The sequence below is a fragment of the Lacerta agilis genome, chromosome 6 (genome assembly GCF_009819535.1).
Source record: "Lacerta agilis isolate rLacAgi1 chromosome 6, rLacAgi1.pri, whole genome shotgun sequence".
In the NCBI taxonomy this organism is placed as follows: domain Eukaryota; kingdom Metazoa; phylum Chordata; class Lepidosauria; order Squamata; family Lacertidae; genus Lacerta; species Lacerta agilis.
In genome coordinates this window covers 37,514,575-37,535,047 of record NC_046317.1, presented here as the reverse complement: position 1 = coordinate 37,535,047, position 20,473 = coordinate 37,514,575, and the positions used below count along the sequence as shown (strand labels likewise).

Sequence of the window (20,473 nt, the reverse complement as noted above, 5' to 3'; positions counted from 1 at the left end):
AAAGTCAGGCCAGGATTGGCATTATATGCTCAGACAGTCTTGTTCTGGGGAGCAATCTGGCCATTGCACCATCTGAAGTTTCCAAACCGTATTCAGAGGCAGCCCCACGTATAACGCATGACAGTAATCCAATCAGTAATCTATGTGCCTATAAGTACACAACACCGTCTCATTCACAACACAGTATATTAAGCAGATAAAGTATGATTATGATACACTTATACATGTCATTGTCTTCATAATCACAGTTAAATTAAACTGAGGTCCTAGTCTTCCAAAATGTGTCCTTATTCTTCTCCACCTAATTCCTCTAAAATACATCAATATTATTTCTGTGGGGGGGAAAATCCTTCACAGATGGACCATTTTCAGTTTCCCAATGTCACAGTAACTCTCTTAGCAATCAGCAAGCATAAAAACCCCCCACTTCCCATGGCCTCTTGGGATTCTGTGTACTTCAGGCACATCTGCTATGTATTTCTTTCCTTCTATATAGAAAAAAGTCATCTGACCTAAGCTCTGGGAATATGCATACTTACCCATTTTTTAAAAAGAAAAACAATTAGATGAAGATGAGAGTACAGTCCACCAAGAACATCTGACCTATTTATTGTAATTTGTAATATGCGTGATTATCTTAATTCCACACAGATTGTCAGTCATGTAACCTAGATCTGCAGACAGGCTTAACTAGCCATACTATGTGATCAGGGAGATAAATACCATTAATAACAGCACTTTTCAGTATACAAACAAAGTGCTTTCAATTCTTAATTCATTTATCATCACAGCAAGCCTGTGAGCAGGTATAGATTTAATCTCTGAATAGGTTAAGTTTGGAGATATCTCACAGGGCCCCTTTCATAACCAAATACATCAAACCCTCAATTGCATTGCATTGGGCCAATGCAGAAAACAATGAAACATTTGGGAACCTGAAGTAAATCGATTTGCTCTCTAACTCTAAAATACTGCTATGTGCAAATGTAGTCATAGTTTTATACACATGAGGAAATAAACTACTTGTAATTTATAAAGGGTGGTGGTGGTACAATTGCTCATTTGTTTTCTTCTTTTTTGGCCAATTCTGTATTTTAACACAGTGTGACCACAACTGACACAAGGGTTATGTGCCCAGATGGTTGCACATAAATGCAAAATTGTGCAAAGTCAGAATGACTCCCCAGAACCAATCCCATCATCTGAGATCTTGCAAGTTCTTGGACAGTCCCACAAGAGCCTCCAGAGCAAGAATATTCTGCTCCCTTTCTATTCATTTAGTGGTGATCCACATAAAGCTGTGATCGCGTAAGCAAAATCAGCATGTTGAGATCCTACTGTATATTCACTTACTATTGTTATATAATTGGAAATGACCAAATTACTTGAATCATTAACCTGTCATGCCTGTTGGATATTATACATAATATCAGAGGAAGAGAACTTTACACCATTTTCTTACACTATATTCTTTGACAAAGTGCAAAGCGAGAGAGCAAGATGCACCAAGTTATATTTTAGCTGAGACGTATAATTTATTTATACACACCAGAATTATTCTTCATAGATTTTTGTCATGTATTTGATGATACAATGAAGTCCAGCTGCTACTGTGATTTAAAATCCCCAAATCCTATCTATCTTTTTGAAAGGAGCTTCTTTAAAAACACAATTTTTACAGATTTCTATAACAGTAATGTACAAAAGCAAAAACACATCAATAAAAACAAAAATAAAAAAAATGATTATATTATGATGAAAAACACAAAAGTACACAAAGTCTTCTCAAACTTTGTAGAGTAGAAAACAACAAAAGAGCTCAAAAGAGCTAATTGTACCTTAAACATTTGATGTAACTACCTAGCCTCTTATATATTGATGATTATTTTTCCCAGATATTTAATATCTGCTCTAATTACCGGTACATTATTCTCAAAATGTAAGTTAGACCTTCTTATGAAGACAAAAACTATTCACTGGGTGAGGGTACTCTTCCTAGGAAGCTTTACAACTGAGCTTTGCTCCTGCTGCCAAATTATCTCTGCCTTCCCTGTTTGTCTGTTTGTCTTTGAGGCTGCCCAGATACCATCCTGCAAAGTTCCTTCCAATGTACCGCATTTTTCCATGTATAAGACTAGGTTTTTTACCCCCAAAATTGTTTAAAATTGGGGCTTGTCTTATACACGGGTAGTGTTAAGGAGTGTTTTCTTAATTTGGAGTCCCCCCAAATAGGGGGCTTATACATGGGGGCGTCTTATACACAGGAAAATACGGTAACTTGCCAGCTTCTGCTACCTGCGCTTACTGTACTATTCACCCTCCAAATGCACCCAGCTGGGCAATTGTCTATATAACAATTTAAAAAGCTTTGTTCATGAGCACATCCACCACAAACCAAACCATGCATCCAATGCGTACACTGCATTATCTACAAACCTGGTTTAGTCCTGAAGTAGCTCCGTGAACTTTAACATGCTTTCAGTAAGACAATTATTAGAATACGTAGTCTTTGAAACACTGTCTTAAAGTACTGGTATTATGCTTGGTAAATGAAAACTCCCATTTTCCAACCTCCTGTACACTGAAATAACTAACAAAGGAACGATAAATTTGTACATTACCAATGCTACGCTGTTGGGACTTATTGTGACAAGCTGAAGGGATTTTCTTCCCTCTTTCAAAGCTCTGGATTCCGTTTTTACAAAGCGAAATAGAGACTAAGGAATGAGAGGGGGCAAAGTACACAGCTAAGATCAAAGTATGTTGTAATTAAGTCTGTTAAATGTCTACTAAAGTGAAGCTGTGCTGGAGAGAAGTGAAACTTACCCAGTCACAAAGAGTCATCTCCAGAGAGAACCAGGGGAGGAGGAATAAATACCATTTTACATGTATTTGAACATACTCAAAGTCAGAGCTTTCAAACCCACTGAAGACATAGATGCCAGCTTTCTAAGCTGGTACAGACATTATGTGGAGCTAAATCACAACTTAGTGTTGTATGAATAAGACTAGCCTTGCTCAAGGCTTCTTCCTCTTCCACTGGCATGGCCACAAATAGTTGGAATGCTTTGTCTTCCTTTTATTATTATTATTTTTTAGAATGGTTATTATTATTTTTAGAATGTAGCCCTGTGTAAATTGAAAGTTGCATGTATGTGGGAGGGGGGGAATACTTTGTGTGTGGGTTAGTTAGGGTTAGGACATGGGTGGCGCTGTGGGTTAAACCACAGAGCCTAGGGCTTGCCGATCAGAAGGTCAGCAGTTCGAATCCCCGCGACAGGGTGAACTGCCATTGCTCGGTCCCAGCTCCTGCCCACCTAGCAGTTCAAAGGCACATCAAAGTGGAAGTAGATAAATAGGTACCAGTCCAACGGGAAGGTAAATGGCATTTCTGTGTGCTGCTCTGGTTCACCAGAAAGTGGCTTAGTCATGCTGGCCATATGACCCAGAAGCTGTACGCCGGCTCCCTCGGCCAGTAAAGCGAGATGAGCGCCGCAACCCCAGAGTCGTCCGCAAATGGACCCTTTACCTTTAGTTAGGGTTGCCATATTTCAAGAAGTAAAAATCTGGACACCTCAAAGCTTCTTTTTTTTTTTTTAAGGAAAACGCCAAAGTTATTACGAGAAAGCAAGAAAAAAAGGGGGGATTTTGGTTTACTTGCCAAAGATCCAGAACAACTCAGAGACAATGGGAGCGTCTCCACCCCCCATCGTTCACTGAGGTCCAGTGCCAAAGGCCTTCTCGCGGTTCCCTCACTGTGAGAAGAGAAGTTACAGGGGACCAGGCAGAGGCCATTCTCAGTAGTGGCGCCCACCCTGTGGAACACCCTCCCATCAACTGTCAAGGAAATAAACTATCTGACTTTTAGAAGACATCTGAAGGCAGCCATGTTTAGGGAAGTTTTTAAATGTTTGATGTTTTATCGTGTTTTTCATATTCTGTTGGGAGCCGCCTACAGTGGCTGGGGAGGCCCGGCCAAATGGGTGGGGTATTATTATTATTATTATTATTATTATTATTATTTCCCCCCCAAGCCTTATAAATATGCAGAGGGGCTGATTTTCCTCAGGATCCCTACAGACTGTGGTTCCGATGACAATCTCCCTCCCACCCCACCATATAACCCAAAATTAAATACTGCAATGAAAGAGCACAGCCATGACTGCATGCTACACATGCAGCATAAAGTTTAGTTTGGCCTTCAGCTGCTTAAATCAGGAAGTCAATCTTCACAAAAATAATTTCATTCCCAAAGGTTCCAAATGATGTACAGGGCACATTTGAGTCAGCTATTAAAAATGTGCTTGACTTTAAAGTTAACAAATTGAACATCTGTTGAAATAAACTCATCAAAACTTTTGTGAACAGCTTTTTAGAAATTAGTATCACATATTTTGGGATAATTATTCTGAGTAAAGTTATTTTTCAATAACTTTAGTGTGATCACAGAACTGTTATGAACAGAAAATGAAGCAATATTCACAGAGTTTTAAATAATTTTGGAGCACATGAAACATTCAAGCTGCAAATTCATTTACCAACGTGACAGCCAGAATGTAGGCCTAGTGCAACCCCCCCCCCCCCCAAAAAAAAACACACCTTATCTTTTAAAATGGTTTAAAAAAAACCAAATCAAAACTGATTAATATGTAATATGTAGTTCTAAAGTTTAGAATCTAAACCTTGGCATGCTGGAACATATATTGCAATCATTATTAGTCCCTTTCTTTCTGTGTGTGTGCATGTAATAAGTTTATTGTAGGCTCTGAATACACAGCCCATGCATCCTAACAACAATAACAACTGCCCTTTCTTCCATGGAAGCCCCCTGTCCCAACACAGACAAAAAGAATAGGTGTGCAGTATTAAAATCATCAACAGAGATCACCATTGCAGTAGAGATCAAAAACTCGACAGCTTGGGTAACATGAAGGATGGAGCAGATGGATAACATGCCACAAAAAGGCATACACATTTTCAGGTCACCCAGGTAGTTTACAGTGAGGAGCCATTCACCTTCTCCTGTCATGCTATAGTTTATTTTCTCCTGGAAAGCAATTACAGGACAAATGCCAAGCTACAGTAGGTATTTTTTTCTCTCCTGTAGCAGCAGCAGCATCTGGTCTCTTGGCAGACTCCATGGGCAATTTTACTGGCAGTTTTAAGTATTGCCTTTGGGTCAGTCACAGTGATATTGTTCATGAGCTGTCTGGCAACAGCTTCTTCCTAGATGTCATAATCCTTTTGATTTACTTTCAAGGAATTATAATGTTTTATCTGCTTCAGAACGTGTTGACCTTAAAGGCCTCTGGAGGACATCTAAGGAAACATGGTGGGGGGGATACAGGCAGCAGCAGCAGCAGCAGCAGCAGCAGCACTCTTAATAACAGTAACCAAATGCAAAACATATTGGTCTGATGTTATTCATTAATCTATTTGGCTATTTCCCATATAGCCAATGATCCACATTCAGCCCCTGGACTAAACCATTATGGGTTCCGAATCAGCTCCTTGAAACATATATAATATATTCTACTGCTCCAAAAATCATAGTAGTAGCACACACTGATGCAAGCTCTTTTACCCAAGTCCTGAACCTGAGCAGAGAAAAATGCAGAATACACAGCTAGATTAATGGGAATGCTATATGGTTAGATTGTAAGGTAGAGAGAAAAATGCTAATGTGAGTCAGAATAGCAGGATATGTTTAGTTTAGATAAGCTGTACACACATCTAATGCAAACATCACATCCTGGGTCACTTTTGAAGTCTGTCTCGGTTCAAAGGCAAAGTCTGACTTTCTCAACTCTTGAATGTGGGACATCTATTTGATGAATGGACACTAAGTTGCCAGTTTGTAAGAGTGAGTGCAGAAAGAAAGAAAGAAAGAAAGAAAGAAAGAAAGAAAGAAAGAAGGAAAGACCCAACCAAAAACCTTGAGTTTATTGACCCAAACTCTTAGGTAGCTATTCGCTGCAAGACTAAGGTAGAACAAACAGCTTAATTTGTTCCCATTTTAAAAGATATACAAAAGGGAAAAAAACATTTTTTCAAATAATATACATTAAGTTTGAGGTAATATAAAGAAAAATGGCCTAATTTGTATGTCATGGTAAACCATACTTAATGGTTTATTGTGAATGCTGTTTTCTGGGCAGTCTTATCACCAGCAAACATTGGTTACAGTTTGTACTTTTCAGGGTGTGAAACAAATCACAATCCCTGCTTCAGACATAATGCTAAGACACAGACCACGGATTGTTTCCTCCCAGTATAAGTGAGGTGAAGTCAGGTGGTCAACACTGGTGCATTCACAGTAGTCCTTTAACTATGGTTTACTAACATATGCAAGCACATACGCATAGGAATGCCTAGAGGTTTTTGCTTTGTATCTATGACTTTTGAAAAAGATTTTATTGAAGGTGAAGGCCAACTAATTAACAAAAAATATAAAAAGGGAAAAGGAACTAAGAATTACAGAAGCAGTACGGAGTTTATATTTCTAGCTGAATGGAATGGGTGCCATACAGAGGTGCATTAGGATAATCCAATTTCATTTTGCTACTCAGATATGCCTCTTGCTTTTTCCATACTAAAATAGTAACTAATTATCCCTGGTTTGATTATCTCCTCCTAATGCTTTTGCAGAAAATCATCAGCTGTTCTGCTCTTCATCATACTTAGATATAAGAAAGCTAATATGAATCACATTCATTAATTCCAAGATCTGCAATATTTTGCCTTGTGAGACACATCTCCATTGGATTTCATATTTTGAATCACTTCTACAAAAAATGTAGATGATATAGTTGCTTGAAGACTGCCAAATGTTCTCGATAAAGAAAGGCGCATAGCACAGTAAAGTCTAATCAATAAATGAAACCCTAAATAACAGATGGCCATATAGCAGCCTAAAAGAGATCGTGCTCATCATACAAGATACATTTGATTCATTAGTGTGTGTTTTAGAGCTTTATAAAATGTACAGTTTCCAGCTTGAATGAGATTACCAGTGAACAGGGAAGCAGACCAGGGCCTTTCATAGATACCCTGTCCCTTCTTAGTGACAGGTAGAAGCAAAAATAAATTATAGAAACCAGGCAAAAAAAGTGCCTATAAGCAAGATCTGTCTCCTGCTTTTAGTTTTTTTGTAATGTGGCCAGATCATTATAGCGGCTCAATAATTAAATAAATAAATTTTGGCTCAGAATTATAATATCAATTGCTAATTTAAGTATCCAGCACCTACCGGTAATTCACAGTAATGAATAAAATGCCACTGAACTTCAAAATAATATTAATAATAATAATAATAATAATAATAATTGAACCCCAGTAATAGAACAAAATGAGGATATGTCTCACACTTTGAAGAAATTATTTTGAGTAAAGGAGAAATATAGCATGTCCTCATTACTACCCTTGGTATAGTTTATTGAGATCTAAGTGTAACTGTCATCAAATAGTACTTCTAATTAGAACAATGCTTTGAAAACTGGGGACATCAGACTTTTTCTGAAACTACACATTTCTTCTAAACCATCTAGAATTGTTGGGCACTGCGCCTGGTGGAATTTTGGGGTGTTGACTGGAGCCATGTATTTTAAATTCCTCAAATGATGGCAGAGAGTATGGAGGAATAAATTCTGAAGCAGAGAGCCTGTTCAACACATACAGCCTCCCCTTGGAATATCAGGGTTCTAAATCAAGCAGGGACACTTCACAAGTAGAAATAATTCCCTGCTGCAGAAGTCACCTCTCCAATTTGCAGAGTCTGGGAGGGGAGGGGTGTCAGGGAGCAGAGCTAGCACACCTGTGATTGTTCTCCTTCATCAAATGAGGCTTTAGAACACTATTGATAAAACTTCTTGGCAGTTTCAGAAGCTAAAAACAAAACAAAAACCCTGCATCAAGGCAAGGTCAGGTATGTGAGTGTAGAAAGCCAGGTCAGGATGGTGGGTACACAATGCTCGACACTTCAGATGTTTTCAACTGTGCAGCCTTAAGTCATATCACAAGAAACTGACCAGGGAGCAATGCTGACTAGGTAAAAGTGAAACTGTCAAAATGCAACAACACAAGAGTGTAGCCAGGATCATACACCTGAGCCTAGGTAGCAAAGGAATTAAATACCGGGTATCTATCTTATTTATTGATGCAGCAAAGCAGGATCCTGCTCAAAGTCAAGAGCATGGATAGGCAAACTAAGTCCCATGGGCCTGATCCGGCCCAATCACCACCTAAAACCGGCCCGCAGACGGTCTGGGAATCAGCGTGTTTTTACATGAGTAGAATGTGTCCTTTTATTTAAAATGCATATCTGGGTTATTTGTGGGGCATAGGAATTCGTTTATTTATTTATTTTTTCAAAATATAGTCTGCCCCCAACCACAAGGTCTGAAGGACAGTGGACCAGCCCCCTGCTGAAAAGGTTTGCTGACCCCTGGTCAAGAGAGTAGCACCAATAGGAACAGCACTTGGACAAAGCATGGTCGAAAGGGCTGGGACTGGGCTTGGCCAATTCAGACTTCTCCTTATCTAGAAATCCCTATGTCCTGCCAACTTGGAGAAAGTATGGCATCCTATCAGTCTTTGTCTGAGATATAGATGTTCCTGTGCCTAGTCCATCATCCTCTAATATTGCACAGGTTATGAGAAACTCCCTGCTTCCTTAGCATTTACCAAGTAGGAAGGTCTAGACTTTAAGTGAGCTTATGATGGTGGCAATCCCAATGCAAGAAATAAGATAATGCCTCCAGAGACCCTATAAATGAACAACATGAACAACAGGGATGTGGGGGCTGCTAAGAATTCAGGTATTTTCTTTTGCAATGCATTTTATTATTACTGGGAGTGGGTGGGGGAGAGAGAACACATCATCTGGATGCAAGGTTTTAAAGAAGACATTAGGACTGAAGAAGTGTGCATGCAGACGAAAGCTCATACCAAGAACAAACTTAGTTGGTCTCTAAGGTGCTACTGGAAGGAATTTTTTTTATTTTGTCTTCTGCTTAGTTAAGGGATAAGAAAGCAGCAAGCACCAGTGTGCCTCTGGCTGTGCAGTCTGCAGGGACCGACCTTGCAGTTTGTGATGCTGGAGAGAACAGGATGATGAAGGGAAACCTTGTTTGCACCCAATAAAGCAGTGGAAAGCATTATTATAATATAATTCATCTGAACTCACTATTAACATTGTAAAAATCCTGGAGGAAGAAGAGGGGGGAAGAACTATGATTACAGAAAAAAAATGGATTCAGGTGGCTCACTGATTATGCACTATTCTGATATGTAGTAAATTTGGCTGCAACATATTCAGAGGTTTCAGGATACATATCAGCACCATATTTCTAGGAAAACTGTAGTCTTCTGCTTGTTTACGCTCCCACTCTTGCCATCACCATTCCCCCAAAATCTGTAGCCATTGCAACAGACTGAAGTCATGTGTCACTTGTGCTGACTGAGTGACTACTTGATGCCACTGGAATGATCTTTGATAGCCAATTCATTCTTGTTTGGCCTGTGTCACAGCTGCTGTTGCCCCCCCCCCAATGGTGAAGCTTTAGATGTCAAAGTTTGAAAACCCTGCCATAAATTCTTATTTATTTCTGAAATGCTTTTGTTTTTAAATCTCCTGACACTTAAAGTAGTCCATCTTAGGGGGTGGGATAAGAAATGGCATTGCAGAAATCATGTAATCAGAGACAAATTACCTATAACCTCTTCTTTACAAATGAAGTAGCTACCTAATACTTCTCAGAATGCATGTGTTTGGGCTTAAATTAACAGACACAGAGTTACTATTTTACTACCTATTGGCACTTACTGGCAGGATGATGCAGACAATTTGCTTACAAATATTAAGTCAAAGACAAAAGCCACAAAATAGCCCCAGAAGCTGTTGGGAGATTAATTCCCTGTGTCTACAGTCATGGGATTGTTATCTATCACATGACGGTGTATGTTTTCATTCCACAAGTGGGAAGTGACGGAGACAGGATGTTTGTGTTACTGTGTTCCGTGAAGTAGGACTATTGTCCTTTGTTCTTTCTCTTTGCTGTCTGATGCTAGAGTGAGAGGTAGCCATGTTGTAGTGCTCCATGTGTGTTTATATGTAAATAAAGTAGTTTAGCCAAAATGCTGAGTTACTGAGGTCTGTTTACGCATGCTGCAAAGCCTCTGCGGATCCCTAAGTGTGCTGATGCTTCTTGGTATCAGTCGCATGATGTTCAGGCAGAAGAAAGCTTGTGAAGCTCCTGACTGACCAGGAGGGAGAGAACATGCCAGTTGGGCATGTGTCTCTGCCAGGGTCCTACATGAGAGTAGGACGCTCCTGCTAACTCTTGGTAAATGCTTATCTTAACCTATTCTGTCATATACTACAATAGACTGGACTACACTAAGATTGCACAAAATCCAAAAACCAGTTCAACAGTTGTAATTTGTTAATTTTGACACAGGAGAGCAATAACAAAGGCAAACCCCCAAAATGGTACTGAAACAAATCTTCTGACACAGCACAACTGTGAAAGGTAGAGTTGGGTGAATCTGCCATTCTTGGTTTCTTTCAGTTTCTCATCCACCTAGTCTAAAATTCATTTCTCTACATTTCCACGTGCAATTTTTTTTAAAAAAGAAGGCACCTTTTTCCACATGTGGCGGACATGCCCCAAGATAAAAGACTTCTGGGAAATTTTTTACAATGAACTGAAAAAAGTGTTTTTTTAAAAACAAACACTTTTACTAAAAAGCCAGAAGCCTTTTTGCTTGGAATTGTAGGAGATGAGATCCCAAGGAAGGGTGGCACATTCTTTTTGTATGCCACAACAGCAGCCAGATTATTAATAGCCAAGTACTGGAAAATGCAAGATATTCCTACGATAAATGAATGGCAAATGAAAATGTTTGAATATATGGAACTCGCAGAGATGACTGGAAGGATCTGCGACCAGAAAGAGGAGAAAGTAGAAGATTGGAAGAAATTTAAAGACTATTTGAAGAAATGTTGCAACATATAGAATACCCTTATGGAAGTACAGTTAGGTAATCGGTAAATTATATAATTTGATGTTTTGCAAAGTATTGATTTTATTATTATTTACAATTTAAATGTCTAGAAAAAGAACCTGCTACAGGAAAGAAATGCACAATGAAGCTCAGAGGAGGGGTTTGGGGGAAGTCACCATACAATGGAAAATTTCAATGTAATGATTTGTGAAATGTACGTGTTTTGTTTGTATGTCTTGTTTTTCCTTTTGATGTTCGGTTGTTCTCTTATAAAAAAATGTAATATTTTTTTTTTTTTTTAAACTGATTTTCTCCTCCATCCCTAGGAAGGATATATGCCCACTTGTTGAAGTTAGGGAGAATGCGCAGGACAATTATGAGACCTCAAAATATGGGTTTGTACGCCTTTTGAGGCCCTCACAGCTGTGGAGATTACTACAGTTTGTAACACTTTCAGATTAAGAATAAGGGCCTCAAGGGAAAGCTTCGTTTGGAGAGAGAGACAGCTACATCACAGCTGAGACAGACAAAAAGTCACCCTGACCACACTGGCACAATTCACAAATTTGCTTCCACAGATCAGGATTACTGCACTGCCAAATAGTTTACAGTGGTGCCCTTCCCCACCCCCCATAAGCTGATGAACAATATTGCAGAGTTACATTTCTTTGGATATTTGTTCATGTATATGCATACACAAATATAACTAACTGAGAACATATTGTTGCGTGTTTGGCCATCTCAATAATTGTGAATGAGCAGGCAGCCATTTGCTAGTGATTTTTCAGACCTATTTTCAAGCAGAGCAGGCAGAAGAAAGGTGTAGATATTCAACGAAAGAAATGACTAAAGAATGGGAATGCCTGAACAATGTTTTTAAAAAGTCTAGGAACTAACACAACAGCAGCAGCAACAACAACGACTATTTGTAAAATAAGTTGACAGATTTAAAGGTCAGTTTTTCATAGCGTAGAGTGTTTGCATCTCTGTAGTTAGCCTTAAACTCACTTGCACACAGTTGCAACCTTTGAGTTAGTTTATCAGAGCAATCATTAAGCTTTGGCACTTTGAGGCTGATGAATATTACCTAAGCCAGCACACTTTGGAGCTAATCGTGTACAATTTAACATTATCAAAGCACAGACAGTCCTCATTCAAGCCAAGTGTGAAAGTTTTTAAATTAGCTTTCACAGTTTGATTCACAGACAGCAAATGTAAACTGGCACTGGATTAATTTTTTCTCCCTGATGACAATCTGGAACAGAATAGCCCAAAGGCTATTGTAGGCCATTTGCTTTAACTATTACTGAAGATTCACAATACAAGCTGAGTTCCAACTGGGACTGAAGCTCTAGGAGAAAAGGGAAGCTTAATATTATCCTCATTAAGCAAACCACTGTGTGTTTTGAAAATAAGTCCTTTAATTTTGTCACTTTCAAGTAGATCTAGATCTATCTTTCAGTCTTAGGTTTCTAAGGACAGGAATGGACAGCATTATCAACAAAGAACTTCCATAACTCAAGAACCTGCACATGGGACAGTTACAATGATAATAAAGGTGCTCAGGTACTGGAAGCAAGAGGAAGGAGCAAAGTTAACTGGGCAGGAAGACTAGAGGAGAAGTGAGCACTAAGATAACGAACTGGGGATTTCATACCAATACAGGTAGGAATATGTGTACATCAGGATGATAGACTGGATGAAACTTAAAATGAAAGTGCAATAGTCTCCACAGTGAGGCAGAGCCTATTTAAATAAGAGTCAATAAAAAGAAACGAAAGAACCAGGTAGGGGGCAGACAGAAAGTGATGAGAGCAGAATGCCCAGGCAAGGCAAAATGAAGGAAATGTCAGCTCTATATATGGCAGCTGTAAAGTGATTTTCATGTTTCTTCATCAAAAGGGATACATAGATCTGGAAAAGGTGCTAGTAAAGGAAAACTAACATGATGAGGGACATGGAGCAATGGCCCTCTAAGAAAAGGTTACAGAAACAGTGGAGGTTTAGTTTGGGGGGGGAAGCAAGCATGGAGAGACATGACAAGATGTATAAGATTTATGCATGGTGTGTTCAAGGATGACAGAAATAAGTTTCTTTCTCTCTCTTAATTCTAGAACCCAAAGTCATCCAATGAAGCTCATGGGTTGGAGATTCAGGACAGACAAAGGGAAAGATTTCTTCAGACAGTGCGTAGTTAAACTATGGAATTCACTGCTACAAGATGTGGTGATGGCCACCAGCATTAAAAGGAAATTAGACAAATTAATGGAAGATATGGCTAGCAATGGTTCATAAGGGCTACATACTGCCTGCAAACTCACAAGCAACATGCTTCTTAAATGCAACTGCCGAGGAACAACAGTAGGACAGTCTATTGGATTTATGCCCTGCATTTGGACTTCCCTAATGCAGTCATCCAGTGTGGGAAAAGTATGCTTGACTAGATAGACCCTTGATCGGATCCAGCAGGGACCATATTAAGTTCTTACATAGGATGAGACAACATCGGCCCTAGATTTTTCAGGAGTAGGAGTAAATGCTTATGTATTCAGAATTGAGAAAGAAATCTGCATGTGATTGACAGGAAATGTGCCAGGGTGACTGATGTAGTGGAAGTGTGGGTGAGAATATTCACTTATATAAATGATGGTGGATAAATTGACTTTTGGATGGGTGCAGGGCTGACAGAGGAGAAGTAAAACATCTGCTTCACTAATACAGAGGCACAGATGTCACTGCTGATGTTGTTGCTCTCTGGTTAGGGGGCAGAGCTACTAAGGGTCTGACGGCTTGAGACAGTAAATGTTTTATTTTCATGGTCAACCAGATGCTGGAGGATATGAATTTTATGTTTGCCACAAATATCCCCTCCAGTTCTAAAACAGTCCAATTCCTGCGACACAAATATCTGAGCCCCAGACCAATGTATAATCTTAGCTCTGTGTGGAAGTCTTCATCAGTGTTTACTGATATATTATGCATGCAGTAATAATTAGGCCCAGTGAGCTGGTTCAAGTATCTTAGAGCCATCTAATTGCTAGATGGTGTTATTTATTTAGCAACAGCCACTGTTCTATGCTCACTGGCCTTCAGCAGATACTTATTGTAATATCTTAGGCCACTGAAACTCATAGGCAAAGTATCAATAACTTTTGCAAAATTCTGTACAATCTTAGATTTAAGCCTGGTTTACACATGTTGGAGAAAGAGTTAGGAATAAATTAGTAGAGTTCTGAAGTGGTGAAATAAAGCATTCCATCTGAGAATGCAGCGTTTGCCAGGTATTTCTTGCATGAGGGAGATTTCAAACTAATACCCCACATCTGCAGTATCAGTGGTACAATGCATTATACTGCCTCAAAACCCAAAACTTCATTCTGCTGCTTCATTCATCATCATCATCATCATTACTATTATCAGCTTGACACATAAGAAGTTTCAAAGCAACTGACAAAAAGCATAAAGGTTTGCATAAAATCAGGGGGAAAGAACGACGTATTATACTACTGATATGAAAGATGAACCAGGGGTGGAATATGGCTCAAATAATAAATATGAGGTACATTCTTGTGCGTAGGAGTCCATGCTCAACAGCAACACAAACACAAACCAGAATTGTTTATATATAATGTAAGACACAATAGTTTTAGTTCCTAAAATGTTCAAAGTTATTAGGCACTGGTATTATTTACAACGGTGCTTTGTAATAAACTTCAAGGCTATTGGCCTACACTTTGTCACATAAGTTCCTTTTTTTTAAAAAAAGTATTTTTTATTAAAGATTTTCTTGATTTACAAAGGTGTGTGCAATGTCTCTCTTGTATTTTTTCCATGTAACATTTTTACAGATCAGTTTTGGTTGTTGAGACATTAGGAAGAAAAGGGGGAAAGAGGCGGGTGGGATGGGGAGATGGGTGGGGTGGGGTGACGATGTTTCAATTTTACTTAATATATGTAGGGTTTGGTGTCAGCTTTGTTTGTGTAGGTTCTCTGTTGTTTGCTTGTGCTCCTTTGGTGGTGAGAGAGGTCGGGGTTGGCGTAGGGTGTGATTGTTCATTTGTGGTTGGCTGTGGTGATCTTTGGTTTTCTGTGTGAGTGGGGTGGGTGGGTGTTTTTGATCAGGTTAGCCATATTGATTTGTATGCTGTCGGTAGATTTTTGTCATTGTCTTGTTGGGCTGTGTGTGTGTGATGAAAGGGATCCATACCAGGGTGAAGGTGTCTTCTTCTGTTTGTCCCCGTGTCAGTTTCAGCTTACTGATTAGTTTTTCTAGTAGGGCTGTTTCCCATACTACTTGGTACCATTGGTCCATGCTTACTCCTGACAGGTCTTTCCAGTGTCTAGTTATGACATTTCTGGCTGCTGAGAGTAGATGTGTTATGTGTTCTTTGTGGTGTAAGTGGGCATTATTGTCTTGGAAGATGTTTAGTAAAACCAATTCTGGAGTGATTTCTAGCACTTGCTTGGTTATCTTACATATTTCTCGTATGGTTGTTGTCCAGAATGGTTGGATTTTGGGGCACTCCCACCACACATAAGCTTCTTTTTAAACAAAAAATGTTTACTTAAAAACATGCAAGTTTGAAAAATATGCCATTTATTTATTTAAGCAAATAATTTATATACCCCTTAACTACCTATGACTGATCAAGCACAGTAGCATTACTTAAATATCACTGAAGTCAAATACAAAGTACAAATTTATTCTTTACATTTGTACTCCCTGTCCACATAGAAGGGCAGCTTGCAACAATAAAGCTAAATGAAGGACACAATATATAACACTATATCTTTTTTTAAAAATGAACAGGACAGATAGAAACAGGTCAACAAACAATGACCAGGCTAGGATATTTGAGGGCCAACTGTTACATTGTGCTTAATGTGTAGCTGTGTCTTTAATTATTGGTGCCATGAGTAATGATTGGTATCCAGGTTACAGCTTGCAGGAAGGGAAGATTTATCTCTTCCATGTTCAGCCATGATAAAAATGACAATATTTCCCAAGGCACAGCTACAAGAATTAGAAAAATGTTCCCACCGGCACCAGTAGGAACTCCCCGCCACCCCAGCATTGATACCAATTTTCATACTGATTGCGGCTTTGCTTGCTGTGATCCCAATAACACTTGAGGACCTTATGCATGTAATTAAAGAAACATCAGAGACACAGTTGCATGTCACATGTGAAGCATAGGGTGTGGTTTGGCCCTCTGAAAGACCTCAGTGAGTACATTTATACTCAGACCATTTTTGATGCTATTCTCTGACACAGCGATTCTGAGTCTGTTGCACATCATTTAGAATAGCCTACTGATTCACCAAGTATGGCAAAAGCCAAATAAAGGTATATACTTTTGTTTACACTGCAGAGATTACAGAGAGCTTCCACACCAGTTTGTAAACAACAAGCTGTGTTTTAATGCAACGAGACCTTTCGTTATAGAAACCAAAAAAGCGCAAAGATGCACTGGACCTAAAGTTCTAGTGTGAAAAAAAACAAAAGCACAGCTTTTGATGGAAATGAGTGGTCAGGCTATCTGTAATGAGATTGAGGACCTTTCACTCTAGGTCACCAATTGCAATCCCTCTAGAGTAACAGTCACTCAGAAGCTGTGACCACCTAAGAACTGTTCAATGCCTGTAAAGTGTCAGCAGTCTCATTTCCATTTATAATGTGCCAATGTCCACTTGCATCAAATTAATTCTAGGCCAAGTATTGAACTGGGAAAAGAGGCAGGAAGAGGCCTTATTCCTGGGAGAAGCAACACAAAATGAAAAGAGCAGAGCACCACAGAGTTAAAGGAGCAGAGGCAAACGGTGAAAAAAACCAGTTTATAGAAGACAGCTCCCTCGCACAATTAACAGCAATAAGTCTTATAACAGGGATGGGGAGCCTGTGGCCTAGGGGCCAAATGTTATCCTCCAGGCCTCCCTAATCTGACCCTTGTGACTTGCTCCAAGCTACCTCCTCAGTTCTAATCCACACATTCCTCAAGTGCTTCTGAAGAATGATATTGCCTCTCGTTTGCTGGATGGAGGGTGGAGAGATCATATGCGGAAACATCTTGAGTTTTGCATATTTCTACTTGTGTATTTAATCTGTACTGACAGACTGGCACTTCTCCTGAGTTGTGTGTGGGAGCAGCAAATAAGCTTCTCAATAGTACATGATGTGGCTGAGGAACCCATAATGCAGGATTCAGGAGGCCTTACTCACTTCATGGCTGCTGGTTGCTACTCCTAGCAACATATACTGAACAAAATTAGAAAACCATTTCCCAGAGACCAAATAGTATTACTTATATCATTTAGTTCTCATAAAGAAGTTACCATTCATGTACACATTGGGATTCAACCCCAACTTATTCAGATTAGAGAGACAGGGGGAATTTTTAATGCCCGTGATCTAGCAAGGATCTATTAGAAATCATCACATCAGTAAAACATATTTGTTTACAAATCCTACCCACCGCCAAAAAAAGTTGCTCTTACCAGTGAACTAAGGTTTTGAGGAAACTGGCAGTAAAAGTAGGGCAGCTTATGGCTTAGTGGCATCTATAATGTGTCAAGCAAGTGATAAAATGGTAGTTTAAAAATGGGTCAGGAGAGCAAACAAAAAGATAAATGGAAAACGAAGACCACAAATCTTGCAAAGATGCTACATAGCTCATATAAAAATAGTAGATAATCTAATGAAGAAGCAAGGGCTTTGGTTAAGAGGGGAAACTCTGGGCTTTTACTCAAGACCTCATAATGTGTATTAGTTACCCTTTAACCATCTGTTGTACTCATAATCAGGATGCTTAGACTGGATTTTCCTCTACTCTTCTAATGCATGCTTATGGGTGAAGCAGGAATTCTAATCTGCTATACAGCTGATTCACATTCACATATGAGAAAGCTCCAACACGGAAAACACTTCCTTCAAATAAATGAGCTAAAACTTGCGTGTAGAGCAGCATGTGATCAATGCACTTTTCATTAACTCATGGTAGCCTTCCAGGTAGGGATTTTGTTATATATAAGGAGACCATTGAGCACTGTAATTATGGAACCAGTACATGACACATACACACCCCAAAAATAAAGATTAAATAAATAAAGATTGAATATTTGAAAGTACAAGGGTATGATCATATGCATGCTGCAACCGAAAAAAAGATCTATTAAAGTGATACACAGCTTCCCATCTTAGTTTCCCAAGATATTTTTACAGATGGGTTTGCACATGCATATTACATGAAAACAGTGTTAGTGTAGCTTCCATGGTTAAGATAATGCCAAATGAGATAAAACGTATAATTTGTAAGAACAGAATGCTATAACCACAGTTTTGTATGTTCCAGCTAGCAGAGCTGACTGCACACACTCTTCTTACTCAAGCAAACAATTAGCACATGAGTGTGTTGTGGCTATATTGAACAGTAAGCACTAAAAAAGAAAATAGGATAAAAATTTCCTTTGGCTGTATGTGTTTCTCTTTCCTCCCCTGCTTCCTATACTGCACCTACTAAAAACATGATTACAACATGTACCCACCTCTGCTAAATATTGTAGGCTGAGGCAAAGACATGCCATTTCTAGCCACAACCAGCTGCCTCATATATACAAGCTCAGTTGAATACAGGAAGCTCTGACTTTTCTGAAATGCAGTCCAGTCTCTTCTCATCTTTTCAAAAGAATTGCTAAACATCTTTGGGAGCAAACAAGAGAGAGAAGAAAGGGGATTGGGCTGAGTTTGACACTGCCTCAAATGTTGTTCCTGCAGCTAGATGCTTTACTCCGCATTTATGGCTCTATTATCACTTCACAATGGACCTTTTTAGAAGACAGGTGCAGGTGAGACATGTGCTCATTCTGCCATTGGCAAAAGCTCTAAATTAAGTGGAATATCCCTTACTATGTCATCTGCAATGTCAAGAAAAGTCATGGTGATGGCTATTTCTATGGGGCATCTGGAGTAAGGCTAGTCAACCTAGGGTAGACAACACAGCAAATGAATCTGTGGACCCCTTCATTATATCCTTAAAGACACCACATTTATGTTGTCCATACAGAAACACAAGAACATATTAATGTTAGTGACTCCATCTGCGTAAAAACAAAAATAAAAAAATCCTTCCAGTAGCACCTTAGAGACCAACTAAGTTTGTTCTTGGTATGAGCTTTCGTGTGCATGCACACTTCTTCAGATAGTGTGCATGCACACAAAAGCTCATACCAAGAACAAACTTAGTTGGTCTCTAAGGTGCTACTGGAAGGAATTTTTTATTTTTGTTTTGACTATGGCAGACCAACACGGCTACCTACCTACAACTCCATCTGGGTAAACAACCTAAATTTCTAATCTGGATTGCTACTGCCTGCGTTCCAGAACAATGCTGGTATTTTCTATATAACCAATTAAAATCCCACAATAATGCAAATCGAAGAGGGAAAATTCCTACTACCTTTTAGAGCTTTTTATTATTGCAAGTTGCAGCAAAGTTGCAGCAGGGATATCTGTTTCTAGGATTTCACTCAACGCTCTTTAAAGTACTTGTAGAAAGAAAATATAGCCTCAACATAATTTGTTTTCTATAACAGCATGTTGCCCCATCTTCTTTTTTTATAAAAAAAAACTTCTGTTAATACTTTTTTCTTATTGTATTTTAAGGCTGCCTTCCAAAAACCATAATATAAACTTTAGATGATGTTACTTCAAACCACTGTCAACTCAGCGGTGCAAATTCATTTATTACAAGGCACTGTAGTACAGTACAGCTCTGATGTCTTTGAACATGACTGTTTTTACTTTTGTTTTGATTCAGCATTTGAAAATTGTTCCTATTGATCTACCATCTCAGCCAAAATGCATTTGCTTTTGTCACCAAGACAAATAAAAAAAACCAAGCAAATAAAAAAGCAACCTGTGAATGTAGTAAGGTGGTTCTCATCCCACAGTCAAAGGGTGCAAAGAAAATCTCCACGGAGATCAAAACCAATTAACCCGCAGTCCTTTCGGTTCTTATGACTGCTCTGAAAGTCAAAAGGATTGAATGTACTGCATGCAGTTTGAGGAGGAATTATTCTACGGTTTGGATTTTTGAAAGAACATCACTTTCTTAATACATTTGCTAGGAGTAGTTTGCACTGATTGTGATCAATGTTTTATTCTGCACTGGTAGCTGATGAGGGAAGAACAGGCCATATACTTACATTCCCCACAATGCATCATTTTTGCTGCGTCTCAAAACTGGCAGCAAGCGGGCACATCCAATAGTGCATTACTTCCTTCTCTCATTCATGACGGTGTCACACACAGGCTCTGCGATTCTGAAAAAGAAGCATTTCCCAGGTTCTGAGGACAGAGGTTTCCCAACCAATCCATCATGCTTTGTGTGCTAATGATAGATTCATGCATAAGAGACACCATAAGCAGTGCAAGGCAGCAGGCATGAAAAGGAGTGAATCAACTGTCAACGGT

At 39.1% G+C, this 20,473-nt stretch overlaps 1 protein-coding gene across 12 annotated transcripts in view; it reads right to left on the bottom strand.

Annotated features, from left to right (window-relative positions):
- The window catches only part of DAB1 (DAB adaptor protein 1), a 561,275-nt gene that overhangs the window by 140,382 nt on the left and 400,420 nt on the right, over nt 1-20,473 (bottom strand). For 9 of the 12 annotated variants that reach the window (XM_033152001.1, XM_033152013.1, XM_033152007.1 and 6 more), the window contains one exon: nt 20,206-20,322. The exons of 2 other annotated variants lie outside the window; for them this stretch is intronic. The gene's annotated coding sequence lies outside the window, so the exon portion shown is untranslated. Of the gene's footprint in view, nt 1-2,621; nt 2,737-20,205; nt 20,323-20,473 lie in introns of those variants that run through there. One more of the 12 variants, XM_033152004.1, reaches the window with a different exon arrangement.